At 41.3% G+C, this 10,989-nt stretch overlaps 1 long non-coding RNA gene across 2 annotated transcripts in view; it reads right to left on the bottom strand.

Annotated features, from left to right (window-relative positions):
- Positions 1–10,366, bottom strand: part of LOC118154517 (uncharacterized) — a 74,855-nt gene extending 64,489 nt beyond the window's left edge. For both annotated transcript variants that reach the window (XR_004744507.3, XR_004744512.3), the window contains exon 1: positions 10,120–10,366. This is a non-coding gene — a long non-coding RNA (uncharacterized LOC118154517). The remainder of the gene's footprint in view (positions 1–10,119) is intronic.
- Positions 10,367–10,989: the final 623 nt, after the last annotated feature.

Consider the following 10,989-nt stretch of genomic DNA (forward strand, 5'->3'; position numbering starts at 1 on the left):
AGTGCTGCATTTCCAGACTGATCTTTGTTGCCCACAGAACGGGGAAACTCCCAAGTATAAAAAGACACGGGACGCCAGGCAGTAGGTCTGCCTGGCGAAGCCGGCAGCCGGGGCGGCGGCGGCCGGCCCTACCCAGCAATCCCCACAGGGCGCGCTTGTCCGGGTGCCTTGTTGAACCGGCAACCTGAGACTTGAGAGGGCTGGACTTGAGACTGAACGAGACTTGCACAGTAGCCCAGCCCAGGGGTTTGCAGGGACAGATCGGTTGGGATACCCAGTGGGACGAACAAAACCGTGATTTCAAACTATCCCGGGCAGACGGTCCGAGACGCTCTGTGGGGGAGGGGCGTCCACCACTACAGAGGCAACCTGCCCCAACTGATATAAACGCCCACTGCTGAGGCAGCCAGCCGTTGCCGAGGCAACCCGCCCCAACTGAGATACACGCCCACTGCTGACGCAGCCAGTCGTTGCCGAGGCAACCCGCTCCAACTGAGATACACGCCCACTGCTGACGCAGCCAGCCGTTGCCGAGGCAACCCGTCCCTACTGAGATACACGCCCACTGCTGACGCAGCCTGCCGTTGCTGAGGCAACACGCTACAACGAAGAGACTCCGCCGCAGGGCATGGCGGAGACCACAGCAGAGCCCGCAGGAACAGCGGAATCACACAACAGCAGGGCGGAGCCTCGGCAGCCAAACAGTGGCTAGTCTGCCTTTGAGCTGGGCAGGACACCTGATCGGACATCCAAAAATAAAGCCCAAACCCCTCAACACAGAGCATTTGAGAAAAAAAAAAGGGTTGTTTAATGAGCTGTGTTGCCGCTGAATCAAACATAGTAGCCTAACAGCCCTGAATGAACAACAGAGTGCACAGCTCAGCAATTAAACCCCTATAAAGTACAAACTGTCTCCTCAAGCAGCTCCCTGACCCCTCTATATCCAAAAGACTGTCATTAGGCAGGCATCATCCTGGGACAAAGAGAGCAGAAAAAGAAACTGGTAGCATCCCTCGCTGTGCCACGGCTACTAGAGGTGCACCCCAGACAAGCAGGGTCTGGAGCGGACCTCAACAGTCGTACAGCGAAGGGGCTAGACTGGTAGAAGGAAAACCAAGCAACAGAAATACTTCATCATCAACATTTTGGGTGTCCACTCAGAGACCCAAACGAAAAGTCAGCAACTACGCAGACGACCAGCAGACAAATCCACAAAGATGGGAAGAAACCAGCGCAAAAAGGAGGAAAACACCCGAAACCAGAACACATCGCCTCCTAGAAAGGACCAAAACTCCTCACCAGCAAGGGAACAAAGCTGGACGGAGAATGACTGTGACAAAATGACGGAATTAGACTTCAGAAGATGGATAATGAGAAACTTTTGTGAGCTAAAAGATCATGTATTAAATCAATGCAAAGAAACTAAGAACCTTGAAAAAAGATTTGAAAAAAGATTCGAGGAAATGATAACAAGAATGGATACCTTAGAGAGGAATATGAATGAATTAAAGGAGCTGAAAAACACAATACGAGAACTTCGCGAAGCAAACGCAAGTTTCAATAGCCGAATTGACCAAGCAGAAGAAAGAATATCTGAAGTCGAAGACCAACTCAATGAAATAAAACGAGAAACCAAGATCAGAGAAAAAAGCGCAAAAAGGAATGAACAAAGTCTCCAAGAAATGTGGGACTATGTGAAAAGACCTAACCTACGTTTGATAGGTGTACCAGAAGGGGACGAAGAGAATGAATCCCAGCTGGAAAATACTCTTCAGGACATCATCCAGGAAAATTTCCCCCACCTAGCAAGACAAGCCAACACTCAATTGCAGGAAATACAGAGAACACCACAAAGATATTCCTCAAGAAGAGCAACCCCAAGGCACATAATCGTCAGATTCAACAGGGTTGAAATAAAGGAGACAATACTAAGGGCAGCCAGAGAGAAAGGTCGGGTCACCCACAAAGGGAAGCCCATCAGACTCACAGCAGATCTCTCGGCAGAAACACTACAAGCCAGAAGAGAGTGGGGGCCAATATTCAACATTCTTAAAGAAAAGAACTTTCAACCCAGAATTTCATATCCAGCCAAACTGAGCTTCAGAAGTGAAGGAAGAATAAAATCCTTTGCGAACAAGCAAGTACTCAGAGAGTTTGTCACCACCAGGCCTGCTTTACAAGAGCTCCTAAAAGAGGCACTACACATAGAAAGGATCAATCAGTACCAGCCATTCCAAAATCACACTGAATGCTAAAGAGCTTCAACATAATGAAGAATCTACAACAACTAACAGGCAAAACAGCCACTTAGAATCAAAATGGCAGTATCAAATTCACACATAACAATATTAACCCTAAATGTAAATGGACTAAATGCACCAATCAAAAGACACAGACTGGCAAATTGGATAAAAATCCAAAACCCATCAGTGTGCTGTATCCAGGAAACCCATCTCACATGCAAGGATACACAAAGGCTCAAAATAAAGGGATGGAGGAAGATTTACCAAGCTAATGGAAAGCAAAAAAAAGCAGGAGTTGCAATTCTCATCTCTGATAAAATAGACTTTAAAGCAACAAAGATCAAAAGAGACAAAGAAGGCCATTACATAATGGTAAAAGGATCGATACAACAAGAAGAGCTAACGATCCTAAACATATATGGACCCAACACAGGAGCACCCAGATACATAAGGCAAGTTCTTAATGACTTACAGAAGGACTTAGACTCCCACACAATAATAGTGGGAGACTTTAACACTCCACTGTCAATACTAGACAGATCAACCAGACAGAAAATCAACAAGGATACCCAGGGCTTGAACTCAGACCTGGAGCAAGCAAACCTGGTGGACATTTACAGAACTCTCCACCCCAAATCCACAGAATACACATTCTTCTCAGCACCACATCACACCTACTCTAAAATTGACCACATAATTGGAAGTAAAGCACTGCTCAACAAATGCAAAACAACTGAAATCATAACAAACAGCCTCTCAGACCATAGTGCAATCAAGTTAGAACTCAGAATTCAGAAACCGACCCAGAACCGCACAGCTTCATGGAAACTGAACAACTGGCTCTTGAATGTTGACTGGGTAAACAACGAAATGAAGGCAGAAATAAAGAAGTTCTTCGAAACCAATGAGAATGAAGACACAACGTGCCAGAACCTCTGGGACACATTTAAAGCAGTCTCTAGAGGAAAGTATATAGCAATAAGTGCCCATATGAGGAGAATGGAGAGATCCAAAATTGACACCCTATCGTCAAAATTGAAAGAGCTAGAGGAGCAAGATCAAAAAAACTCAAAACCCAGCAGAAGACAAGAAATTACTAAGATCAGAGCTGAGCTGAAGGAGATTGAGACACGAAAAACCCTTCAAAAAATCAATAAATCCAAGAGCTGGTTTTTTGAAAAGATCAACAAAATAGACAGACCACTAGCCAGATTGATTAAAAATAAAAGAGAGAACAACCAAATAGATGCAATAAAAAATGATAAAGGGGAAATCACCACAGATTCCACAGAAATTCAAACCATCATCAGAGAATATTACAAACAACTCTATGCACATAAACTACTAAACCTGGAAGAAATGGATAAATTCCTGGACTCCTGCATCCTCCCAAGCCTAAACCAGGAGGAAGCTGAAACTATGAATAGACCAATAACAAGGTCTGAAGTTGAGGCAGCAATTAAGAGCCTACCTCACAAAAAAAGCCCAGGTCCAGATGGGTTCACAGCCGAATTCTACCAGACACACAAGGAGGAGCTGGTACCATTCCTTCTAAAACTATTTCAAACAATCCAAAAAGAGGGAATCCTTCCCAAATCATTTTATGAGACCAACATCATCCTGATACCAAAACCCGGCAGAGACCCAACAAGAAAAGAAAACTTCAGGCCAATATCCATGATGAACATAGATGCAAAAATCTTCAATAAAATATTGGCAAGCCGATTGCAACAGCAAATCAAAAAACTTATTCATCATGATCAAGTAGGATTCATCCCAGGGATGCAAGGCTGGTTCAACATACGCAAGTCTATCAACGTAATTCACCACATAAACAGAACCAAAAACAAAAACCACATGATTATCTCAATTGACGCAGAGAAGGCATTTGACAAAATTCAACAGCCCTTTATGCTAAAAACCCTCAATAAACTCGGTATCGATGGAACGTATCTCAAAGTAATAAAAGCTATTTATGACAAACCAACAGCCAATATCATACTGAATGGGCAAAAACTGGAAGCATTCCCTTTGAAATCTGGTACTAGACAAGGATGCCCTCTCTCACCACTCCTATTCAATATAGTACTGGAAGTTCTAGCCAGAGCAATCAGGCAAGAAAAAGAAATAAAGGGTATTCAAATAGGAAAGGTGGAAGCCAAATTGTCTCTATTTGCAGACGACATGATAGTATACCTAGAAGACCCCATCGCCTCAGCCCAAAAACTCCTGAAACTGATAAACAACTTCAGCAAAGTCTCAGGATATAAAATCAATGTGCAAAAATCACAAGCATTCCTATACACCAATAACAGACTTAAAGAAAGCCAAATCAAGAGCGAACTGCCATTCGCAATTGCTACAAAAAGAATAAAATACCTTGGAATACAACTCACAAGGAACGTAAGGGACCTCTTCAAGGAGAACTACAAACCACTGCTCAACGAAATCAGAGAGGACACAAACAGATGGAGAAACATTCCATGTTCATGGTTAGGAAGAATTAATATTGTGAAAATGGCTATACTGCCCAAAGTAATTTACAGAATCAACGCTATCCCCATCAAGCTACCATTGACTTTCTTCACAGAACTGGAAAAAACAACCATGAACTTCATATGGAACCAAAAGAGAGCCCGCATAGCCAAGTCAATTCTAAGCAAAAAGAACACAGCGGGGGGCATCACACTACCGGATTTCAAACTATACTACAAGGCTACAGTAATCAAAACAGCATGGTACTGGTACCAAAACAGAGATATAGACCAATGGAACAAAACAGAGGCACCGGAGGCAACACAACATACATACAACTATACAATCTTTGATAAACCTGACAAAAACAAGCAGTGGGGCAAGGATTCCATGTTTAACAAATGGTGTTGGGAAAACTGGCTAGCCATGTGCAGAAAGCAGAAACTGGACCCCTCCCTGACACCTTACACTAAAATTAACTCCAGATGGATTAAAGACTTAAACATAAGACCTGGCACCATAAAAACCCTAGAAGGAAATCTAGGCAAAACTATCCAGGACATAGGAGTAGGCAAGGACTTCATGAACAAAACACCAAGAGCATTGGCAACAAAAGCCAAAATAGACAAATGGGACCTAATGAAACTCCACAGCTTCTGCACGGCAAAAGAAACAGTCACTAGAGTGGATCGGCAACCAACAGAATGGGAAAAAATTTTCGCAGTCTACCCATCTGACAAAGGGCTGATATCCAGAATTTACAAACAACTCAAGCAGATTTACAGGAAAAAAACAAACAAGCCCATTCAAAAGTGGGCAAAGGATATGAACAGATACTTTACGAAAGAAGACATATATGAGGCCAACAATCATATGAAAAAATGCTCATCGTCACTGGTCATCAGAGAGATGCAAATCAAAACCACATTGAGATACCATCTCACGCCAGTTAGAATGGCGATCATTAAAAAATCTGGAGACAACAGATGCTGGAGAGGATGTGGAGAAAAAGGAACACTTTTACACTGTTGGTGGGAGTGTAAATTAGTTCAACCATTGTGGAAGACAGTGTGGCGATTCCTCAAGGCCTTAGAAATAGAAATTCCATTTGACCCAGCAATCCCATTACTGGGTATATATCCAAAAGACTATAAATCGTTCTACTATAAGGACACATGTACACGAATGTTCATTGCAGCACTGTTTACAATAGCAAAGACCTGGAATCAGCCCAAATGCCCATTGATAATAGACTGGATTGGAAAAATGTGGCACATATACACCATGGAATATTATGCAGCAATCAGAAATGATGAGTTCGTGTCGTTTGTAGGGACATGGATGAATCTGGAGAACATCATCCTCAGCAAACTGACACAAGAACAGAAAATGAAACACCGCATATTCTCACTCATAGGTGGGTGATGAAAAATGAGAACACATGGACACAGAAAGGGGAGTACTAAACACTGGGGTCTATTGGGGGGAAAAGGGGAGGGCCAGTGGGAGGGGGAGGTGGGGAGGGATAGCCTGGGGAGAAATGACAAATGTGGGTGAAGGGGAGAAGAAAAGCAAAGCACACTGCCATGTGTGTACCTACGCAACTGTCTTGCATGCTCTGCTCATGTACCCCAAAACCTATAATCCAATAAAAAATTAAAAAAAAAAAAAAAATAAATAAAACAACAACCTGTAACACTTCTTGAAGGACATAAATAATAAAAATGAATAAATAAATAAAAAAAAAAAAAAAAAAAAAAAAAAAAAAGAAATTTACCAGTGGATTATTGAGTATGAATTCAATATGAATTCAGTAGATTCCTATGAATAAGAATCCAGCTTCTCTAGCCTTCCTGGAATATGTCTAGAAAGCAAATACATCATGTATTTGCTATTTAATAGTAGAGCAAGGTATTGGATTAAAATCTGATCAATACAATTTGGTCATGTGAACATGCCTGCTGTGCCCACTCTTCACCAGACATTATTATCATGTAAATATCACTCTAGAACTTCTTATGACCAAGAGAAGAGACATGCTGTTTATTGTCAGGACAAGAGAAATGTGTGTTACTGTCCTAGGATCTGGAAGCTTCAGCTTGACAAGAAAGGTGTAGAAAATCCTATAGGAATTAGTCTAGTCTGAACCTTTTTTTATCTGGCTTATTTCATTTATGTGCTTTTCTTTCTTGGGGCTGATGTTGTGTACCAAATATATGACATGCAGAAGTTTCAGAACCTAGAACAGAGCTCTCTAAAAATATTTTCATGTATTTTTTCATTTTAAAACAGACATCTATTTAAAATAACATTTAAATCAATAGCTAGAAAGGATTAAGCTTAGGGAGGAAGACATGTCAAAAACTGAAATAAGCCAAAAGCTAAGCCTTTTACACCAAGCAGTTAGGCAAGTAGTGAATGCAAAGGAAATGTTCTTGAAAAAAATTAAAAGTGCTACTCTAGTGAACATACCAATGAAAAGAAAGTGAAGCAGCCTTATTGCTGATACGGAGCAAGTTTTAGTAGTCTGTATAGATCAAACCAGCTACAACATTCCCCTAACCCAAAGCTTAGTCTACAACAAGGCCCTAACTGTCTTCGATGCTGTGAAGACAGAGAAGTGAAGAAGCTTCAGGAGAAGAGTTTGAATCTAGCACTGCTTGGTTCATGGCTTTAAGGAAATAATGCATCTTCATAACATCAAAGTGCAAGTGAACCAACAAGTGCTGGTATAGAAACTGCAGCAAGTTCTTCAGAAGATCTAACTAAGATAATTGATGAAGGTGACTACACTAAATAACAGATTTTCAGTTTAGATAAAATAGCTTTCTATTGGAAGAAGATGCTATCTAGGACTTTCATAGCCAAAGAGGAGAAGTCAGTGCCTGGCTTCAAAACTTTAAAAGACAGTGATTCTCCTGTTAGGGACTAATGCAGTTGTTGACTTCAAGCTGAAGCCAATACTCATTTATCATTCCAAAACTCCTTGAGCCCTTAAGAATGATGCTAAATCTACTATGTGCCCTTATAAATGGAATAAGGCCAAGATGATAGCATATCTATTTACAGTATAGTTTCCTGAATATTTTAGGCCCACTGGGGAGACCTACTCCTCAAAAAAAAAATATTTCTTTTAAAATGCTAAACTATTGACAGTGAATCTAGTCATTCAGGAGCTCTAATGGAGATATACAGGGAGATTAATGTTGTTTCATGCCTACTGGCACCATGTCCATTCTACAGCCCATGGAAAAAGAAGTAATTGCAACTTTCAAGTATCATTATTTAAGAAATACATTTCTTAAAGCTATAACTGCCACAGGTAATGATTCCTCTGATGTACGTAGGCAAAATAAGTTGAAAACCTCCTACAAAAGACTCACCATTCTAGATGTCATTAAGAACATTTGTGAATTATGGTAAGAGGTCAAAATACCAAAATGAACAGAAGTTTGGAAGAAGATTCCAGCAATCATAGATGACTTTGAGGGTTTCAAGACTTCAGTGGAGGAAGTAACTGCAGATGAGGTACAAATATCAAGAGAAATGGAATTGGAAGTTGAGCCTAAAGATGTGCTGCAATTTCATGATAAAACTTGAGTGGATAAGAATTGCTTCTTATGAATGAGCAAAGAAAGTGATTTCTTCTGGTGGAATCTTCCCCCGGTGAAGATGTTGTGAACACTGCTTAAATAATGACAAAAGAATTAGAACATTACATAAGCTTAGTTAATAAAGCAGTGTCAGGGTTTGAGAGGATTGACTCCAATTTTGAAAGAAGTTCTACTGTGGGCAAAATGCCATCAAACAGCATTGCATACTACAGAGAAACCTTTCATAAAAGAAAGAGTGAATCTAGATGGTAAACTTTATTGTTCTCTTAAGACATTTCCACAGCCACCCCAGCCTTCAATAACCACCAATCTGATCAATCACCACCCATCAACATCAAGGCAAAATCCTCCATGAGCAAAAATATTACAATTCACTGAAGGCTCAAATGCTTGTCAGCATTTTTTTTGCAATGAAGTCGTTTTTAATTACAGTATATGTACATTGCATTTTTAAACATAATGCTATTGCACATTTAATAAACTAAAGCATAGTGTAAACAATTTTTATATGCACTGAGAAATCAAATATTTATATAATATGCTTTACTGTGGTAGTTTAGAATCAATCTCCAAGGTATGCCTGTATTCTTCAACCTCTGAGCTCTAAGCTAGCTACACTGTTGTGGTGTTTTGTTTTGTCTGATTTTTCCAAAAGCGTGTAAAAATCTTTCTGAGAGAAAATTTGCCTCAGTTTTTAGGGCCTTCTTGGTGCTCCACCCTTAACCTGCAGTCCAGATGAATTTTCTGGATATCTATACTTGTAGACATGAGAATTAAGCCCTCCAAGGACCAGAATCCTAGTGTTACTGAGATCTTATTGCTTCTCCCATTCAATTCTGTTCTTTATCTTTAAATCAAGTGGAGATTGTGGTTTTGGGACTGTATCTAGAATGCTAAGTATCAGCTCATAGTGAGGAGGAAGTTAAGGAAATGGCTCTACAGAAGGTGCTGCCTCTGTTAATCCTCAAAATCCTAACTTATAAAATGTGGATTATCAGAGTGAGGACTAAATGAGATAATCTGTTTAATATTTTTTATAACAATACGTGGAACTCCGCAAGTCCTCTATAACTCTAGATATTGTATTGTACTTCAGCCTTTCAGTGTGAGGACTTGTTTCAGGGCAAAAGCGGTGAGCCTCTGAGGAATCCCACCAGGTAGCATATAATTTCAGCTAAGTGGGAAGAAGGTGGATCTAGGACCAATCCTGTACTGACAAAGCCTAAGATTACAGCATCACAATTCCAAATAGCTGTGGCAGAGTCATGAGTATTTTGTTAACTAAGAACCGGAGAGGTTAGTAGAGTAAGAGACTTCCATTAAGAATCTCTTATTAAGACAGACTGAAAAGAGAGTTGAGGTTCTGGGAGCTAGTTTAGAATATAGGATAAGTGCACTTTTAGAAAGTGGGATGAGGACTCAAAATATCTGAAGAGAGTTTCTACAATATCTTCAGAAAACTGTTGAAGGAACCCATGATAGCTCATGTCCATGGGGCAAGCAGTACTTAATCCCCCTAGAGTAAGGATCTGAAAACATATTCTGTAAAGAGCCAGATAGTAAATATTTTCAGCTTTGTGGGCCATATAGTCTCTGGCCTCTATACACAAAATGCCAGTAGGGCCCCTCCCTCGAGTTGTGACAGTTTAAAAAAATATCACTAAACATTGCCAAATGTTCCCTGAGGGAGCAATATCTCCCTCACTGCCCTAAATAAAACCACTGCCCTAAAATGAAAGCTTCGTGAGGAGAGAAGCTCTGCTGGTTATGTTGCATTTGCCACTTACCTTTATCCACCGTCCACCTTCTCTCTGCCCGGAGGCTGCTGACTCACAGCGCTCCATCAACAGGCTTCGTTGCCCTCTGGCTTCCATTAGGGTGTGATCAATGTGAGGCGTTCCCAGACTAGAGGACAAGGAGATAGTGAGATGGAGATCATTGTCCTAGTTGTAGTGGGTTATCCTTGTTGGATGGCACACTGGTATCTAATGCCTCCGTTTCTGTCACTTTCTCACGGCAGTTACTTTCCCTCGTAACTGTTTTCCACTGTAACCGCCTTAGAACCCAGCACTGTCCGGGCACGGTGGCTCACGCCTGGAATTTCAGCACTTTGGGAGGCCGAGGCGGGTGGATCACGAGGTCAAGAGATTGAGACCATCCTGGTCAACATGGTGAAACCCCGTCTCTACTAAAAATACAAAAAAAAAAACAATTAGCTGGGCACGGTGGCGCGTGCCTGTAATCCCAGCTACTCAGGAGGCTGAGGCAAGAGAATTGCCTGAACCCAGGAGGCGGAGGTTGCAGTGAGCCGAGATCGCGCCATTTCACTCCAGCCTGGGTAACAAGAGCGAAACTCCGTCCCAAAAAAAAAAAAAAAAAAAAAAAAAAAAAAACCCCAGCACCGTCCCTTACTGGTTTCCTGAAATCCTGCCCAAACCTATGTAAATAATTCTTCTCAAAGAAGCTCTACTCAAATTTTCATTTTGAGCGTACCTTCTCTTTCTTGCTGAGACTATACGAAGGCTAGGCATATATTTCTCAACATTTCAATGTACAGCGTTAACTGCAATAAGCTCCCAGTAAAAAGATGTCATATAAATAAACAAGGGCCGACCGCAGTGGCTCACGCCTGTAATCCCAGGACTTTGGGAGGCTGA

The sequence above is a fragment of the Callithrix jacchus genome, chromosome 1 (genome assembly GCF_049354715.1).
Source record: "Callithrix jacchus isolate 240 chromosome 1, calJac240_pri, whole genome shotgun sequence".
In the NCBI taxonomy this organism is placed as follows: domain Eukaryota; kingdom Metazoa; phylum Chordata; class Mammalia; order Primates; family Cebidae; genus Callithrix; species Callithrix jacchus.